The following is a 19,988-nucleotide window of genomic DNA, read 5'->3' on the forward strand; positions in this document are numbered from 1 at the left end:
TTTGGGGGTTTTTTAGTGCTGTATTGAAACCTATGGGACAGAAGGGCTGCAGAAAAAAGAGCAGGAGAATTGCTCCACGACTGAGCCTATTGCTTTGCAAGCCATTGATTCGATTGATGGCATCTTCAGACAGAAACTGTCAGGTAGCAAGTGAGCAGCTTGTTTTGCTCCATGTGGGCATAACGTCATTTGTTATATTGCCCCCTAGTTTCTGCAGGGACGCAGGTGGCGCTGTGGGTTAAAGCCTCAGCGCCTAGGACTTGCCGATCGAAAGGTCGGCGGTTCGAATCCCTGCGGCGGGGTGCGCTCCCGCTGCTCGGTCCCAGCGCCTGCCAACCTAGCAGTTCGAAAGCACCTCCGGGTGCAAGTAGATAAATAGGGACCGCTTACCAGCGGGAAGGTAAACGGCGTTTCCGTGTGCGGCTCTGGCTCGCCAGAGCAGCGATGTCACGCTGGCCACGTGACCCGGAAGTGTCTCCGGACAGCGCTGGCCCCTGGCCTCTTAAGTGAGATGGGCGCACAACCCCAGAGTCTGTCAAGACTGGCCCGTACGGGCAGGGGTACCTTTACCTTTACCTTTAGTTTCTGCATGTAGAACTCTTTTCATTTTTCCGTTGTTGGTCTGGTAGCATCTGATCAAGCCTTAGAATCTGTTATCATGCCCTGCTTGGTTTTCCTGTGTCATCTATCTAACCATGCTCAGACCTCAGAAGGGGGGGGGGGGAACCCTCCCTCTTGCATTGTTCTCTGCAGCCTGGGGACCTGGCCTCACCATTATATTTGCACCTCACATCATCCATAACCATTTCATGTGGCGTACACCATACATTAGTACAGTGGTACCTCGGGTTAAGTACTTAATTCGTTCCGGAGGTCCATTCTTAACCTGAAACTGTTCTTAACCTGAAGCACCACTTTAGCTAATGGGGCCTCCCACTGCTGCCGCGCCGCCAGAGCACGATTTCTGTTCTCATCCTGAAGCAAAGTTCTTAACCTGAAGCACTATTTCTGGGTTCATGTCTGTAACATGAAGCATATGTAACCTGAAGCATATGTAACCTGAGGTACCACTGTATACATAATAAACATGTTATATTATACATTATATAACACCATACTTTTAAAGCACCCCCCCCCCTCAAAAAAGAGCTCTGGGAACCATAGTTTGTTAAAGGTAGATTTGTTAAAGATAAACTGCAGTTCCTAGGATTCTTGGTGGGGGGTTAATTTATGGTGTGTATGCAGCCATGTTTAGATTCGCCCATTATTAATTTTTTTTTACACCTTCAATCAGAAGTTTACCATTCAAGTTGTGCCAAAGTGATCAACAAAGTTGAAAGTGTGGATTTGGGTGTGAATTTAGCTGACCAGCCTAACCTGCATGGAGGCCAGGTTGCTTCTGCCACCAGTAGAGTAAACGATACTTGTTTGCAGTAGTCTAACTTTGATACAAGGCAGCTTCTGACTTGATATCTAGACAGCTACTTGAGTAGGAAGCTTTTTTTTTTTTTTTAAAGGCAGTGGCATGGAGATTGATGACCCCTATAAAACCTAAAAAGGTCACCCAGAAAAATTATTATTACCGGTATCTATTGTTATTAGGGAAGTTTTTAATGTTTGATGTTTTATTGTGTTTTTAATATTCTGTTGGGAGCCGCCCAGAGTGGCTGGTGAAACCCAGCCAGATGGGTGAGGTATAAATAAATTATTATTATTATTATTATTACTATTATTATTATTATTATTTAAATTTATATACAGTGGGATCAGGCACCATAAACTAGGACATTCTGTCATTATTCAATAAATGTACTACTCTACCTTTCTTAACATATAGGTAAGCCAAAAAATAAAATTTGACCAATAAAACCCCATTAGTAAAGGTAAAGGTAAAGGTACCCCTGCCCGTATGGGCCAGTCTTGACAGACTCTGGGGTTGTGCGCCCATCTCACTTAAGAGGCCAGGGGCCAGCGCTGTCCGGAGACACTTCCGGGTCACGTGGCCAGCGTGACATCGCTGCTCTGGCGAGCCAGAGCCGCACACGGAAACGCCGTTTACCTTCCCGCTGGTAAGCGGTCCCTATTTATCTACTTGCACCCGGAGGTGCTTTCGAACTGCTAGGTTGGCAGGCGCTGGGACCGAGCAGCGGGAGCGCACCCCGCCGCAGGGATTCGAACCGCCGACCTTTCGATCGGCAAGTCCTAGGCGCTGAGGCTTTAACCCACAGCGCCACCTGCGTCCCTCTAAAAACCCCATTAGTATAAAAACATAAAAAGACCATGTTGAAAAAGGCCAGCTATCACAGCATGAAACAGCCTTTGAAAGTCAGGAGGTGTTTGCCTCCTTACAAAAAGTCTGCAATATCAGAGTGGTAAGGCTTCCTTAGCAGTTAAACCTATGGGGGGGGGGATATATGACATAAAAGATCCATAGGTTGGACCAGGGTCCCACACAATGCTCTAGAGCAGGGGTCAGCAACCTTTTTCAGTCGTGGGCCGGTCCACCATCCCTCAGATCATGTGGTGGGCCAGACTATATTTTTTTTTGGGGGGGGGGAATGAACGAATTCCTATGCCCCACAAATAACCCAGAGATGCATTTTAAATAAAAGCACACATTCTACTCATGTAAAAACACGCTGATTCCCAGACCATCCGTGGGCTGGATTGAGAAGGCGATTGGGCCGCATCTGGCCCCCGGGCCTTAGGTTGCCTGCCCCTGCTCTAGAGGGCGCTGGGCCCACATGCACATCTTATATTTAAAGTGCTATGTTACCACTTTAAACAGACATGACTTCCCCAAAGCATCCTGGGAAGTGTAGTTTGTTTAGGGTGGTGAGCGTTGCTAGAGAAGAAGAAGAAGAAGAGTTTGGATTTGATATCCCGCTTTATCACTACCCTAAGGAGTCTCAAAGCTGCTAACATTCTCCTTTCCCTTCCTCCCCCACAACAAACACTCTGTGAGGTGAGTGGGGCTGAGGGACTTCAGAGAAGTGTGACTGGCCCAAGGTCACCCAGCAGCTGCATGTGGAGGAGCGGAGACGCGAACCCGGTTCCCCAGATTACGAGACTACCGCTCTTAACCACTACACCACACTGGCACCCTTATTCCCCTTAAAGAGCTACAATTCCCAGAGTTCCCTTTAAAGTGGAATTGATTGTGAAATTGATTGTGAAAACTCTCTGGAAAATGTAGTTCTGGAAGGGGAATAGAGGCCTCCTAAAAACTGTCACCACCTTTAACAAACTACTGCTCCCATAATTCCTTAGGGGGAGCCATGACTGTTTCAAGTGCTATTATATGGTTAAATAAAACAGAGCATTCAAAGCTTATTTAGTTCTTGAGCTTCAATAGAACTATAAATCCCTCTGCTGGTCAGTTTATTGCATTGCATGTGTTAATCCCATGCAAGCAGCAAGTTTAAAAAAGTTAAATGAAGGAAAATGCTTTCATTCAATAAGGCATGTTGCTTGCATATACAAAAACCCATTGGGAATTGTAGGCTGAACAGGGCTGGTGGAGTTGGTGAAAAAACTGGAGATTTCAGCAAGGCAACATTTCGAACAATATTCTGGATACTCAAAAACTGCATTTGGCTAGCGTTCTGTTATCTTATTATTTTATTTATTGAATTTATATACCGCCCTATACCCAGGGGTCTCAGGACGGTTCGCAAAATAAAATCATGCTAATAATAGCAGCAGCATTAACAATATAACTTAGATGGAAACACAGCATGTAGAGATTTTTGAAACCTGAAAAGGTATACAAATGATTTTAAATAAGTCCAGCAACAATTCAATGCAGCCAACGTAAGTGACATTTCTAGTTGCCAGAGACTTTGTGAGGTGGCAGATACTGCTCGACAATTGCTGCTGATGCAATAGTGTAAAGGAGAAACATACTTTTAATGGTTCAAAGTAAGGAATATTTTTCAATTTCCCAATAGATAGATGTATGTCAAAGGTCCCTGTACAGACTTGTTGAATTTCATTTTCGATTTACAGCTTTGTAAACTCAAATCATGTTAAAAACTGTGCTGGTACTCTCTTTTTAAAAAATGTAACATAGAGCGCATCCCAGAATTCCATACACTTACTTCACTAGAAAGTACTTATTCACATAATGTATAATGAATTCATAGAATTTGTTGCCACACACTGCTGGTTGCTAGTTTAGGTGGTTTCCAAAAAGCTTAGACAAATTCCCAGCTATTCATTTTGATGGCCATTTGCAACATCTGATTTCAGAGGCAGTGTATCTTTGACGAGCAACAATGGGAGAGATCTTTTATTTCATTCCCAGCTTGCAGGTTTCCCAAAAGTGTCTGGTTGACCACTGGGGAAAACAGGATGTTGGATCTGATGGACTTTTGGTCTGACCCAGAAGATGAAGAACTTATAGCTAGGGATTGGTGAATAAGTTAGTTTCACTTTCTGTCCACTTTCCATTTTTCCAATCTTGAATTCAGTTCTCTATGTTTCAATATTACCTTGAGAATTTTTTTTAAAGGTCCTCTTAAAAATTCATCAGCATTTTAATGCAAAAGTTTTATTTTGGACTGTACCACTTCAGGTTCCAAATGTGTGTGTACATTTTAATATCCCCTTTGAAGGCAAAATTCCATATAGAAATGTAGCACATTTAGCTTGAGTCCTTTTCAAAGACATGGCAGTTTTGTAGGTCATAGAATCATAGAACCATAGGATTTTAGCATTGGAAGGGACTCCAAGGGTCATCTAGTCCAACTCCCTGCAGTGCAGGAATCTCAACAAAGCATCCATGAAAGATGTCCATTCTGCTTTTAAAGCTCCAAGGAAGGAGAGACCACAACCTCTCAGTGGAGCCTGTTCCACTGCCAAAAAGCTCTTCCTGATGTTTAGTCGGAATCTCCTTTCTTGTAATTCAAATCTATTGGTTCGGGTCCTACCCTCCAGGGCAGGAGAAAACAAGCTTGCTCCATCTTCCATGCAACAGCCCTTTAGATATTTGAAGATGGCGATCATATTTCCTCTCAATCTCCTCTCTTCCAGGCTAAACATACCCAGCTCCCTCAACGATTCCTCATAAGGCTTCGCTCCCAGACCATTTCTCATCTTGGTCACCCTTCTCTGCATATGTTGCAGCTTGTCAATATCCTTCTTAAATTGAGGTGCCCTGAGAAGTCAAATATGTGATCTGCCCCTTATATCCTAAAGCAGTACGACCGACACAACAAATTACATACCTAGTCCTGATGAACAGCTCCTGTGTTGCAGAAATATTGAAAGCTACCATTATTATTGCATCTATTGCAGTGATGCGGGATATATAAATCTCACCATACAGCAAAGATGCCATCCATTAGGGTGGCATGTCTTCAGTCTTGTTTGTAATTGGCATCTGCGTCGTACCCGCCTCGAGTCGTGCTTCAAAACAATGCTATCTAACCACAAGTACTATCTCTGAGCAATAAGTAAAATATAGCCATAATATCAAGCCGGTTCTCAAACTCTAGGTGGCAGCTTATTCCATCATTTTTTCTCAGATGAAAGCATCAGTATGAAAGCAGTAGTATACTATAGTTTATGCTTCTGACTGTTTATGAAAAAGTAAAACTATGGGAAATGGCATGGGAGTCTGAGTTACAAGCATCAGTTTAATTTGTACACATTGTGGGTGGCAAACACTACAAGTGCTACTTCAGGGTGGGTTAGAACAAGGCTTTCGGCACAATATATTTACTGTGAACAAGTGGTGTGAACAAGGTCGATGAGGATCTGTTGGTAGTTCTTTGAGCAATTCCCCATCCACTAGACCTCCAAATCAGGTTGCTAAAATGCAGAAAGCTGGGGAGAAAATGAGTGTACTTGCAATGTAGAAAGACAGTGAACTGTGCTCAGGGAGGGACCATATCTCAGTGGAAAAGCATCTGCCTTGCCGGTGGAAGGTTACAGGTTCAACCCCTGGCATCTCTAGGTAGTGCTGGCATTGTCTGAAGCCCTGGTGAGTCATGAAGGAGAAGAAGAAGAAGAGTTTGGATTTGATATCCTGCCTTTCACTCCACTTCAGGAGTCTCAAAGCGGCTAACAATCTCCTTTCCCTTCCTCCCCCACAACAAACACTCTGTGAGGTAAGTGGGGCTGAGAGACTTCAAAGAAGTGTGACTGGCCCAAGGTCACCCAGCAGCTGCATGTGGAGGAGCGGAGACTCGAACCCGGTTCCCCAGATTACAAGACTCTTAACCACTACACCACACTGGCTCTCATGGCCAGTCAGTGCAGATAATATAGTGCAAGATGGACCAATGGACTGACTCAGTACAAGGCAGTTTTCTATATTCAGATACTGAAAACGAATCCTGATCGGACCTTGTACTCAGGCACATTCTGTTCAGGAAAACTAACACAATATTCCCGACATCTGAATGTGCCCCATAGAGCTCATCACAATTCCTGTTTCAGCTTCCCTGCTGTTTGATGAAATATATGGCACTGTGGTCTAAATCGCTGAGCCTCTTGGGCTTGCTGATCGGAAGGTCGGCAGTTCAAATCCCCACAATGGAGTGAGCTCCCATTGCTCTGTCCCAGCTCCTGCCAACCTAGCAGTTCAAAAGCACACCAGTGCAAGTAGATAAATGTAGCCTACCTTGATTTCAGCAAGGCATTTGACAAGGTGCCCTATGATATTCTTGTAAAGAAGCTGGTAAAATGCGGTCTTGACTATGCTACCACTCAGTGGATTTGTAACTGGCTGACTGACCGAACCCAAAGGGTGTTCATCAATGGTTCCTCTTCATCATGGAGAAGAGTGACTAGTGGGGTGCCACAGGGTTCTGTCTTGGGCCCGGTCTTATTCAACATCTTTATCAACGACTTGGATGATGGACTCAAGGGCATCCTGATCAAATTTGCAGATGACACCAAACTGGGAGGGGTGGCTAACATCCCAGAGGACAGGATCACACTTCAAAACAACCTTGACAGATTAGAGAACTGGGCCAAAACAAACAAAATGAATTTTAACAGGGAGAAATGTAAAGTATTGCACTTGGGCAAAAAAAATGAGAGGCACAAATACAAGATGGGTGACACCTGGCTTGAGAGCAGTACATGTGAAAAGGATCTAGGAGTTTGGTTGACCACAAACTTGACATGAGCCAACAGTGTGACGCGGCAGCTAAAAAAGCCAATGCAATTCTGGGCTGCATCAATAGGAGTATAGCATCTAGATCAAGGGAAGTAATAGTGCCACTGCATTCTGCTCTGGTCAGACCTCACCTGGAGTACTGTGTCCAGTTCTGGGCACCACAGTTCAAGAAGGACACTGACAAACTGGAACGTGTCCAGAGGAGGGCAACCAAAATGGTCAAAGGCCTGGAAACGATGCCTTATGAGGAACGGCTAAGGGAGCTGGGCATGTTTAGCCTGGAGAAGAGGAGGTTAAGGGGTGATATGATAGCCATGTTCAAATATATAAAAGGATGTCACATAGAGGAGGGAGAAAGGTTGTTTTCTGCTGCTCCAGAGAAGCGGACACGGAGCAATGGATCCAAACTACAAGAAAGAAGATTCCACCTAAACATTAGGAAGAACTTCCTGACAGTAAGAGCTGTTCGACAGTGGAATTTGCTGCCAAGGAATGTGGTGGAGTCTCCTTCTTTGGAGGTCTTTAAGCAGAGGCTTGACAACCATATGTCAGGAGTGCTCTGATGGTGTTTCCTGCTTGGCAGGGGGGTGGACTCGATGGCCCTTATGGTCTCTTCCAACTCTATGATTCTATGATTCTATGAAATAGGTACTGCTGTGGTTGGAAGGTAAACGGTGTTTCCGTGCGCTCTGGTTTCCGTCACAGTGTTCCATTGTGCCAGAAACAGTTTATTCATGCTGGCCACATGACCTAGAAAACTGTAGACAAACGCCGGCTCCCTCGGTCTGAAAGCGAGATGAGCGCTGCAACCCCATAGTCACTTTTGAATGGACTTCACCGTCCAGGAGTCCTTTACCTTTTTACCTTTACCTTAGTACCTATAGTGTTGAAAATACCTCACAGAGTACTTTGCAAAAAACCAAACTTTTCTTCTTTTCTGTTGCTTCATGAGCGGAGCGAGGCTCATAGCATTAGTTGCTACTGCTTATTCCCTATGTGAGGTCATAATCCTTGCTTTTCAAATATCTTAATCTTTTTTCCATTGCTACCAGCTGGAATGTCAAAAACAAAGGATTACATCTCCACTAATGGAAGGCTTGCTCCCTTTCTCACAGTATTCAACGGGAGCTGTGAATATTTGGTGCCACTGATATTACAGTGAAAGTTGCTCAGGAATATCTAGTGGGATTCAATGGCTAGGATCAGAATAGTCTAGCCTAACACATTGTGGATTGGGCTGGCTCCTGACAACCACACTTGCCTGGGACTTGATGAACTCAATAGGTTATATCCAGCATAAGTCTTACTCAGAGTAGGTGCACTGGGATTAATGCATAGGACAAATTTTGTTCGAGTAATTCAAAGTATACTCTGGGTGTACTCTGAGTTGGTTACAACCTAGTACGTGTGAGTGTGTGCATTTAAAGATGTAAATATTTTTACTGACTTCTAACTTGAAGGTTCTCACTTTGACGTTTAGGCTTAGAAGACTTAGGAGCAAGTGAAGGACTATCTGCTCCCATATGAGCCTGTATCAGATGCCCTGTTCCAGGTACCACCTTCTGGGTCGTAAGGTAGGTTATGACCAGCAGTATAGCCTTTGCAGTGGTGGTGCCCTGGTTTTGGAATGTTATCCTCAGGAATATTCAGCTGGCATCAGTGCTGTTACCTTTCAAGCACTTAGTGAATACATTCTTATGTCCTAAGCTTTTAATGATTAATTTTATTCCTGTCGTTTTCCTTTTTGTTGTTTTTATCAATGTTTTTGTGGGTTTTTTGTGCTGCTTTCATCTTCTGCTTTGTTGCAATCTTTGATTTTTATATGTTCTGGACTGCCTCATTTTGCTAATCATCTTCAGCTGAAAGTCCGTCTAAAAAACTCTTAAATAAATAAAATAATTATATGAAGAAAATATTATGAAATAATACCAGCAATATTCAGTTTGCTTTCATCTGAAAGAAGCCAAATCTGGGTAGTAGAACCTAGAACATTTCATTGATCTAGAGAAAAAAAGGGAGCATGCAACATTCTTATCACTCAAGTACTGTTATTATCAGTAGCCCCTTAGTCATGTTGTTCTGATTCAGAATAAGCCATTATGGCTTAATAAGCTTAAAATTTTGAAAACAAACGTAGAAAGGGTGTATAAACAGGATAAAGATCTCAAGGAAAAAGTGAGGCAAAGCTTGTAAGCATAACAGGAAGTGGATGTGACACACTGGAACTTGACACTAAGGCTGTTGCCTATAAAAAGCTACATTTATTTCATAATTCTCATGTCACTCAGCAAGTGTTTCCTCTTTACTCCAGAGTATTATGAAACTTTCTATGGATTTGGATGTGGCATTCATACAGCTCTTTCCCGAAACCACACGCAGCACACAATGTATTCTTTGAGACAAAAGATTGCTAATTCAGACTCAAATAAATGCCTGCTATAATATCAGTAAGTTGGTCCAAGAACCCACTGAGACCACAATCATAGCACCTTGTTCCTTGTGCACAGTTCTGGTTGTTGTTTTTTACCGTGGTTTAAGCTTTAATCAATTCAGCTCAATTGCAAGAGCTGATAATGAGCAACAACTTTGAGACTCTGAGAGAGCCAGTGTGGTGTAGTGGTTAAGAGCGGTAGTCTCGTAATCTAGGGAACCAGATTCGCGTCTCCGCTCCTCCACATGCAGCTGCTGGGTGACCTTGGGCCAGTCACACTTCTTTGAAGTCTCTCAGCCCCACTCACCTCACAGAGTGTTTGTTGTGGGGGAGGAAGGGAAAGGAGATTGTTAGCCGCTTTGAGACTCCTGAAGGGGAGTGAAAGGCGGGATATCAAATCCAAACTCTTCTTCTTCTTCAAAGGTTAGAAGCCCATCATAGCCCAGCTTTAGTGAGGCAAGGGAGAAACATATTTGGACTGGGCAAGCAAACAGGCACTTCTTTCAGTGTGCTGGGCCTGAGCCATCTGCTCAGAGTGGCATCTCCAGTTCTTAGGTGACAGAGGAGGGGACAACACAGGCTCAGAGCCAGACTTGTACCTCAGCATCTCCTATGCAGGTGTAGACTTGCTGTTAGGGAAAGGTGGTTGGGAGAGTTCTTGTGGAGCCAACTGATCATGGCTGATGCCTAACCCACCTTCTTCTCCCAACAGCCTTCTGAGTCCCTCTCTGGGATCTTATTCTGTGCCCCCATCTTCCTTCCCATACTACTCTGAAACCTCCTGAGGACCAGGCGAGGTCTGGCTCAACCTACTAAGTCTCTCCCCGGGTTCATCCAAGTTCAACTCCTCGAGCATCATCCTGATCTGACCAGCCTCTCCAGGACATTCTCATGAGGCTCATGACAACTACCCACTCTAGATTTTATCTTAGCATAATTTTAGTTAGGTCAGTAACCCTGAAAAAATTGACCATGGTATCTTGTTGTCTTAAAGTTCAGGCAAGAAACTGGAGACTAAAAATTCAATATTTTCTTTTGCAAGTGTTTTCTTACTACAAGGCTTTTCACTGTGTTTAAACTTGCTCAATGTCAAAACACAGTTTGTTCCACTTGTTCTCTTTGCTATAGAAACAAAGCAAACTAAGAACTATTGTCTGTCCTTTAAATGGAATTATTTTACAGCCTTTGGGATCTTTCACATGATTTTTTTGTATAATCTGCTACAGTGTGATAGTTACGCTTTTTAATTCATGTATCATTTTCCCTTGTTTCCTTGAGTCTTTAAAGTCCACTCCATGCACAGATGTTGCAATGCATTTTTAACTGGTAGGGATATGTGTCTTCGAATTCCAGGAGGACCAGCTTTTTAAATATTGAAGGCCACCCATGCTATGTACACACAGTAATTACTGGAAACCATTGTGGTGATATTGCTGAAGGTAGACTAACTTAAACTGGTTTTGCAAGGACTTATAGCAATCTAAGCTGTATCCCACAGGAGCATTATCAAGACTGCAGCAATGGATGCACAATTGTCAAAACAAATCCACAACCGATTGGGTATTGCCCATAAAAAGCAACACCTACACACAGTGTTCCATGCACACTTTTAGGAACGTATTGCTTCGGGGTGAAAATGACTTGAGTGGAATCTGATAGTAAATTACAGTCTTGATTATCCATGGAGCAGTGTTAGATAAAATGTAGTAGGTAGTTACAGCAATAATATGTTATTATTTATATCCTGGTCTTCTGCAGTTGCACTTGGAAGGGTTTATAAAAAAATCTACATAGGCATACATAAAATCCAATTAAAAACAGTAATTTAAAAGCAGTTAGTCAAATACATTATGGCTGCAACATGCTTACCTGGGAGTACAGTGGTACCTTGGAAGTTAAACGGTATCCGTTCTGGAAGTCCATTGAATTTCCAAAACATTTGGAAACCAAGGCATGGCTTCCGATTGGCTGCAGGAAGCTTCTGCAGCCAATCAGAAGCCACGTCGGACGTTCGGGTTCCAAAGAATATTCGCAAACTGGAACACTCACTTCCGGGTTTGCAGTGTTCAGGAGCCAAAACATTTAACTTGCAAGGCATTTGGGAGCCAAGGTACGACTGTAATTTGTTTAACATAGCTGCAACTGAGGCAACAGCCAATTTCATATGTCAAGTATTAAAAGTCTATCAAAACATTTTCAACTTCCATGAAAAAGTGCTTAGAGAGTGCAACTGATGCAACTTAGCTAGAAGGACATAGTGCCACCACTGAAAAGGCCTCTTGCTCACGCACTGAGAGAAAGGCTTCATACGTAGGTCCATTTTGAAGCCCATCCAGCTCTGCATTGGGACCAAGTGTTCCTTAAGATAGTCCCAAGCCACTAAGGGCTGCCACGTTAAACCTAATACTTAGCACAGTTGTTGTTTAAGGCACATGCAATGGACCTGTAATAAACCATACTACATGTAATTATAGTAAGTGTACATATCTGCCTTGCTCCAGCAATCCTTTTTCCAGCCTGCAAGGCATCTTCGATTCAGTAGATGAAACAAATTTGTGCAGGGAGAATTATTCCCAGTTACTCTTAGCCAAAAAAGGCTTGAAGAGTTAAATACTGTCTCATCTTCTCTCATATCCACCTGGCCAGTCTTTAGTCACGGAGGTGAAACCTAATCAGGACAGAGATCACGTAGCTTGTGGAAACTCAGTTTTAAATTACTAGGCAATGTTACTTGGTTTCTTTTCAGAGCTGAGCCAAAGGGAAGGTGAGATTCATCAGGTGTGAAAAGCCAGTCTCCTTCTGGTGAATGTCTGGGCTGGGGAGAGAAGTCTTGTATAAGGGGATAAATTATTCTCCTAGAGCAAGGGTGGGCAACCTTTTAGCCTGCAAAAACCATATCCAATGGTGAGAGCTGCTCGGGGACTGTATGTCAGTGGCGTACATCTGCTCACAAACATTCACCTAAGTACACGGCTTGATGGGGAGGAGAAGGGCAGACCAATCTCAACCCCAGAGGGAGGGCAGAAGCCAGGCCAGTCCTTGTTGTCAAACGTGAGGAAGGGCAGACCTCTCTATTTGGAATGCAGGCATTGTGCTTGTGATAGCTGAGAGCTTCCAAGAGGAAGCATTGCCGTCCTTATCCATGCCCCTCTTGAATAGGACACCTCAGGAACAGCCCATCCCATTTTACTGTCTGGGGTGAAGTCTGGAGTCTACCAGAGCCTCACTTACTGGGGTTGCACAGCAGTAGTGGCTTCCAGTGAGATCTCACGAGCTCTCATGCAAGCTCTGCAAGATCTCGTGAGAGTTCTCGTTCTCCTGTGGGATTTCTCCACCCGAGGCAGCTGCTTCAGTCTGCCTCATAGGCAGCCCAGTCCTGAGAAACCCATTTACGGCAGGATACAGAGCCAAGGGTGGCAGAGGCGGCAGGGAGCAAAGAGCAGCAGCAGAATCCTCCGACAGCTAACAATCCTGCTCTGTTTATTTCTTTAATATTTGTGTGTTTCATATGGAAAAGGAAATGCATTTTCAGACCATTTTTATAAACAAAGCAAAAAATGAAAAGGCAGAAATATAACAGCAGTAGCATGGTAAGAAAAATACAGTCATTTTAGATCTTTTTTTTAAAAAAAAAATTACCTTTGATTTCGGCAAAGAAGTAAACATTCTATAGCAGTGTCTCAGATCACTGATTTGTCTGCCTGACAAATGGGTTGGCAGACCTGGCCTGTTCTATATGGGTTTGTAGAGATGCAGAGTCTACAGTCCTTCAAATGTTACTAGACTCCCATACCTTGATTATTAATGTAAATTGCATTCCCTTTCATGTGGAGATTTGCCTGGCTCCTTCCCTGCTGACAGAAATTGAAAACGTTTTCCTTGAAAAAGGCTTTTAAGATCCAGCTCTGCTGCTGTTTTTAATTATTTCAATTGCTGCTTTTTATGGACTACATCCATAATGCAAGGGTAGGGAACCTGTGGCTCTCTAGATGTTGCTGGACTCCGGCTTCCAGCATTCTTGGCCATTAGCCTTGATGGATGGGGTTCATGGACATTTGTTGTTGTTGTTTAGTCGTTTAGTAATGTCCAACTCTTCATGACCCCATGGACCAGAGCACGCCAGGCACTTCTGTCTTCCACTGCCTCCCGCAGTTTGGTCAAACGCATGTTCATAGCTTCGAGAACACTGTCCAACCATCTCGTCCTCTGTCGTCCCCTTCTCTTGTGCCCTCCATCTTTCCCAACATCAGGGTCTTTTCCAGGGAGTCTTCTCTTCTCATGAGGTGGCCAGAGTATCATGGACATTAAAGGTAAAGGGACCCCTGACCATCAGGTCCAGTTGTGACCGACTCTGGGGTTGCGGCACTCAACTTGCTTTATTGGCCAAGGGAGCTGTCATACAGCTTCCGGGTCATGTGGCCAGCATGACTAAGCCGCTTCTGACGAACCAGAGTAGTGGACGGAAACGCCATTTACCTTCCCGCCAGAGTGGTACCTATTTATCTACTTGCACTTTGACGTGCTTTCAAACTGCTAGGTTGGCAGGAGCAGGGACTGAGCAATGGGAGCTCGCGGGGATTCGAACCGCCAACCTTCTGATCGGCAAGTCCTAGGCTCAGTGGTTTAACCCACAGGACCACCCACGTCCCATCATGGACATTAGCATCCAACAAAATCAGGAGGGCCCAAGTGAACCACCCCAGTCTTAAAGGAACAGATTCATAGTTTTAGGACACTCCTAGAACTAGGGGAGGTACAAGCAGCTTCTGTCATAGAATGCCTATCCCCAGCTAAAGCTGGTGTGCCACCTGCAATCGCTCTAGACAGAGACAGTCTAGCAATTATTTTCCATAAACTTGCAGCCTTCAGATTAGAGTGCTCTAATGCTTTGAAGACAGTTCAGAGACTGCAAGCATAGCAAGGTCATGATCAGATGCTTCTCCTTCAGGTGTTTCTGCCATCTGAGGAGAGATGAGTAGTGCCCACTCTGGTTTTATTATTTTTATTTATTAAAACATTTATATACCACCCTTTATCCAGTTTGGATCTCAAGGCAGTGTGCAACATAAATTAATGTATTTTTAGAATTAGGCATTCAACAGTTTTTAAAAGGCACAACAACAACACAGGCATTTTATCTATGTTGCTTCTATCTGCCTTTAAAAAGTCAGTCTTCTATTCTGACCATATATTTTGATCGGGTGTTGTTGTTCTTGGGTTGTTTGTTTGGAATAGGCCCTGAAAATATTTGCCTATTTGTGTTAAATGCACATAAATCACTCTTGCCTGTTTTATTGTATTTTAAACATGTTGTAAACCAACTTGGGAATTCCAGTTAGTAGGAGTGCAAATAATCCACATGCATAAAATAATGCAAACCCCTTCACTCTTTCTCTTCTTTTTGGGCATACTTAGAGGAGAGCAAATGTTCTCTGTGTCACCACCAGTCTAGAAAGCAGTGACCTTATTCTGATTGGTTATGCTTGCCTACAGTGACACCAACAGACTCACTACATAGAATCATAGATCTACTTCAACCCCCTGCAATGCAGGAATATTCACCTGTCTCATACGGGGATTGGACCTGCAACCTTGGAACTATCGGCAAGGTTGTACTAGCATGAGGAGAGAGAGAACATTGTGCATTTGTGTGCGCAGAATTGTACCAAAGCAAGAACCTGTAGAATACTAACCGTGGACAGCTGGGTACAGTATTTTTTAAAAGGCTAGAAACAAGGGCTGCTCTAAAAAGTCAGTATAGCCAAGATCAGGGATAAAGAACCTCTGGCCTTTTCAGATGTTGATGGATTTCTTCCATCATCCCTGACCATAGGCTGTGCTGGCGGGGCCTTGCATATTATCAGTTCTCAACCAAGTCCATTAAAACAGAAGCCTCGTGGGACATCTTTGTCTTCATACTTCCTTGTCTTTCTTGATAGTGTAAAAAAATAACAGTACTAATAAATAACAGTACTAATGGGTGGTAATGAATGTTGCCGATAACAGATCGTGGTAATGAGGGATTATGAAACAAGTTTGCAGGAAGATGTGGCGCAAGCCCCTTCTGCATTCTCCTACAACTTGAGGAACTCTGCAGGTTATCGTCTTGTGCACTAGTTCATTATGTTGTACCATTTGTTTTTAACCTTGGCTTGTCCCTAAGACATCTGCTCTGCTGTGATTAATAATGCTGATAGAAATAAATTGTTGAAGGGCAGTGCTGCATTGCATGACTAATTACCCTCCTAAATTATGTGTTCATAAATGGGCTTTTTTAATATTAAAAAACACATGCACCGTGATCCACACATACAGAGAGAGATAAATGAAACCTTGCTAAAGTGCCCAAATTCAGAGCAGCAGCAGCAGCAGCACACTTGCCGAGGTGACTTTACAAATGAGAGTCCTTCACTTTTCCCCACGTACACTTTTTTCTAACCATACACTGCCTTAACTGTCCTTCATTCAGCCTGGGTATTATTCCCTATCTTCCAAGGTGAAAAAGAGTACCTTCATAATCAGAATGAGAAAGAATAGGTGGAACGCAATTTTGTATTGTTTCACGTTCCTGCCAGGAAGTATTTTGTTGAGCAAAGCAAGGCTACCAATTTTAATGGATAGAAATTGGGGGACCCAAAGGAGTGTGTGTAAATAAATAATTGCGAAATTCTTCCATAAAGCATAAGACCTCTGAGTTCCAGGGTTAGAGGATTACATTCCTATGCTCCTAGCCTTGAATCTCAGCATGTCAGCGCTACCTTCCATTTGTCCTGTAGCAGAAGCCTTCAATGTTTCCAGACCCAGGACACACTTTTAGACATGCATTTGGTGCCCCCACAGGAGGCAGTGATGATCACCACAGCAGATGACTTTAGAAGAGGATTAGGCAAATCCATGGAGGACAGGACTACGGATGGCTACTGGCCACGAGGGCTATGCTCTGCCTCCACAGCTGGAAGCAACAATGCTTCTGAAAACTAGTTGCTGTAAACCACAGGAGGAGAAAGTGCTCTTGCGTTCAAATCCTGCTTGCATTTGGTTGGCCACTGTGATAACAGGCTGCTGGATTAGATGGGCCACTGGCCTGAGCCAGGCTCTTCTTTTGTTGAAGTTGTGCCACAGAAGTTACCAATGAGTAGTGCTGTGGTCTAAACTACTGAGCCTCTTGGGCTTGCTGATCAGAAGGTTGGTGGTTCGAATCCTTGTGATGGGGTGAGCTTCTGTTGCTCTGTCCTAGCACCTGCCAACCTAGCAGTTCGAAAGCACACCAGGGCAAGTAGATAAATAGGTACCACTGTGGCGGGAAGGTAAATGAATGTTCTGTGCGCTCTGGTTTCCGTCACAGTGTTCCATTGCACCAGAAGCGGTTTAGTCATGTTGGCCACATGACCTGGAAAGCTGTATGTGGACAAACGCTGGCTCCCTCTTCCTGAAAGCGAGATGATTCTGCAACCCCATAGTCACCTTTGACTGGACTTAATCATCCAGGGGTCCTTTACCTTTTACCTTACCAACAAAACACTCCCAGTAAAATTTGTCATCTGACTAGTGGGCCACTAAAAATTGTTTTGCAGGCCTCATCTAGCTCATGGGGCATGGTTTAGCCCTCTCCTTTTTAGAGGTATAAACTTTGCAAAATGTGAAAACCTGGAATTTAAAACTTAGAATGAACAGTGTAATCACCAGATATATTGGTAGTTCTTGGTTCCTTTTAAAGAGTTTTAGATATAGCATCACAAGTCAACAACAGATTGGGTAGTGCACTTATTCAAAGACAGAGGGCAACTTGGCCATTGTAAAATGTGTTTCATTTTCCAAGAAATAATTCAAAGATTCAGTGCCACTTCAAAGTACCACTCTGGCAATGAACTGCCAAATTGGAAACAACTTATTGCATGGATTCTTGAGGTTACCAAGGCATAAAGAGAAATACTCGAGGATCTGTGTCAGACAGAAGATAAACATTTCTGAAACACAACTCAACTATAGTGGGCTAAGAAAAGGCAAGGAATTTAGAAGGTGATTCAGAATACCAAAGGAAAACCAGTGTATGTTGGCAATGCTGCTGTCATGACCGACATTAGAAAAGGCTGCAACCCAGTTGTGGTTCCTGGACTGTCTGCTGAAGTCCAGTGCCCCATCGCACTAAGTGGAAACAGATCACACACAAAAAAGAGGACGGAGGAGGTTTGCATAAAATTGGCATATGCTAATTCATAGGCTATAGATGAAAATTGTGAAATCATTGTCCTAATTTACAAAGAAATGCGACATATCTCACCATAGTGGGGGGGACTTAGACCAGGTGACCCATATGCTTGCTGAGTCTTCTGCACAGAGGCTAACTATCAGTGAATCAACTTCAAGATCACTGATCTCCTTTGTCTTTAAACTGTACTTGGACTGGTAGCCTTTTCAGCAGAGGACTGCCCTCCGTAAAGTAGGCCACCTGACTGCTGAGGCTTAGGGTTAGGTGAGTGTTAAGCCCAAGATCTGAATGTATGGGATATATATTTTGAGTGGGTTTGGGCATGGAGTCAGAGACCCCTCATAAACAGAAGGCTGAATATGAACAAAGAAGAAGCAGCACTCCAAACTAAGCAGTAACACTCAGTGGGTGTCAGTCTATTTGGGTGAATGGGGCCCTGCCAGTCTGCCAGCAGCCTGCCCCACCTGCCTGCCTTCTGACTTATGACAGCCTGTCAGCTTCCTCCTTCTTAGCCTCAGACGATGTAGTCGGTGGCAGCTTGAAATGCAGAGGCCGTTTCCCCTGCTGTTCTGTTTTTGTATACAACATTGTTTTTGTATCAGCAATTCCTGTTATTATTTTCATTGTTGATTTTTTTAATATATATAGTTAAGTTTCTTCAAGATATCTTACTGGAAGCAGTTCATAAATGGAAATAAATAAATAGAATCCCATTTGGCCCCACCCAACTTTTGCCTCAGAATCCACCCACCCCCTGGAATATGGCCGCTGGAATCCAGTTGCCCATAAAAGAATGCAAGCCTTTGGGTGGAAAAATGTTTCCCTCAGCCCGATTCTACTCTGTCAACTGTTTTTATTTTCTTGGGAACAGACTGCCCTGCGGTCAGCATTTCAAAAACAGGACAGGCTATTTGTGCAACAATCTGTTTTCTACAGATCACAGTAAGCATCACCGCCATGTGGCCTGGCAGATTGTGCGCTCCATGGGGCATGTTGGGTTCTTCACATTCATGCATGTGCATTTCCTTGTTTGTGCATTAGAGATGAAACGCAATTGCCTCGCTCAGGCTGTGTACACCCTGTAGCTTCAAAGCACATTCGAAACATATTCTTTTCCTCAAAGAATTCTGGGCACTGAACGTTACCCTTCACAAAGTTACAATTCCTAGCAACCCTTAAGAAATCACAGCCCTAGAATTCTTTGGGGGTGGGGGAATGTGCTTTAAAGTTATAGTGTGTACACATCCTCAAAGACTTAATTTCTAGAGATGCTGGAGAGGGAACGGAACTTTGAGGAATGGCCATTCTAGCCAATGATCGCTAATAGCATTGGGACAAGCAGCCTCAAAATGGAAAATTTGAGTTGTTGACGGGAGACGGCCCCTGCAAAGTAGGGAGGGCCAATGGGTGGAAATGTTCAGTTTGGCATCCTTGCTGATTCCAAGAAGCAGAATATGTGAATTGCAGACCTGCATTGTTTAAAAGGAGGTGAGTGTCCAAGTGGACAATCCACCCTGCTTTATCTTCTAGCCCCAAATATTCTTGCTTAAGCGAACTGAAAGAGAAGAACAGGAGCTCGTAACTGCAAGCACTGGCAGAGGAAGAGGAGTGCAGGGGGAGCGCACTGCCCCTGGCAGTGCGATCCTGGTGGGGTGCCATCACGGCTGCCCCCCTGCCCGCGCTGGGCGCCCCACCCCCACAGGTGACGTCCCACGCCCCCAGGATGTGTGCCACGCCCCTGTGGACGGCACGGCATGACCCTGGGATGCTCGCCAGCCCCACCCCCACCTGCATTCCGCCCCCTGGTGCCAGATCATGAAGCTCCACCACTGACCCCAAGCCAGGCTTTCAAAAAACAACTTGGATTTCTCTTCCCAGCGAACTGCTGTACATATTCAATCAACAGCCTTCAACCTTTTCAGTCTTTGGGCCCACGTTTAATCCCAACCTGCCACATGGTAGCATTTCTAACTCTGTAAAAAATCTTCCCCTGTCTGCATCTCCCGTTTGCTGCCCTCTCTCTTTAGCCATATGCAGTTGTTTTTAATTCTTATGCATGTGAGGGGCATGGGGGCACTTATGCCCCCCTATCCCCCAGTCTTCCCAAATTGAACAGGATGGTCTGGTTGCTGCCTATCTCCAGGAAGGAGCTGCAAAAGCGTTTTCAGCCATAAACTGATTGGCCAGGACAATGCGGGCAGGCCGGCCCCACCTTGGTA

General features: G+C 44.1%; 1 protein-coding gene and 1 long non-coding RNA gene across 3 annotated transcripts in view; one reads left to right on the forward strand and one right to left on the reverse strand.

The window, feature by feature from the left end:
- Positions 1–19,988, reverse strand: part of LOC307199859 — a 531,299-nt gene that overhangs the window by 240,535 nt on the left and 270,776 nt on the right. The gene's annotated exons all lie outside the window — the stretch shown is intronic.
- The window catches only part of HDAC9 (histone deacetylase 9), a 474,032-nt gene that overhangs the window by 10,010 nt on the left and 444,034 nt on the right, over positions 1–19,988 (forward strand). The window contains exons 2-3 of one of the 2 annotated variants that reach the window (XM_079947890.1): positions 8,610–8,703; positions 10,273–10,507. The gene's annotated coding sequence lies outside the window, so the exon portion shown is untranslated. The remainder of the gene's footprint in view (positions 1–8,609; positions 8,704–10,272; positions 10,508–19,988) is intronic. The other variant, XM_079947891.1, reaches the window with a different exon arrangement.

Source organism: Podarcis cretensis (genome assembly GCF_951804945.1).
Source record: "Podarcis cretensis genome assembly, chromosome: 12".
NCBI lineage: Eukaryota > Metazoa > Chordata > Lepidosauria > Squamata > Lacertidae > Podarcis > Podarcis cretensis.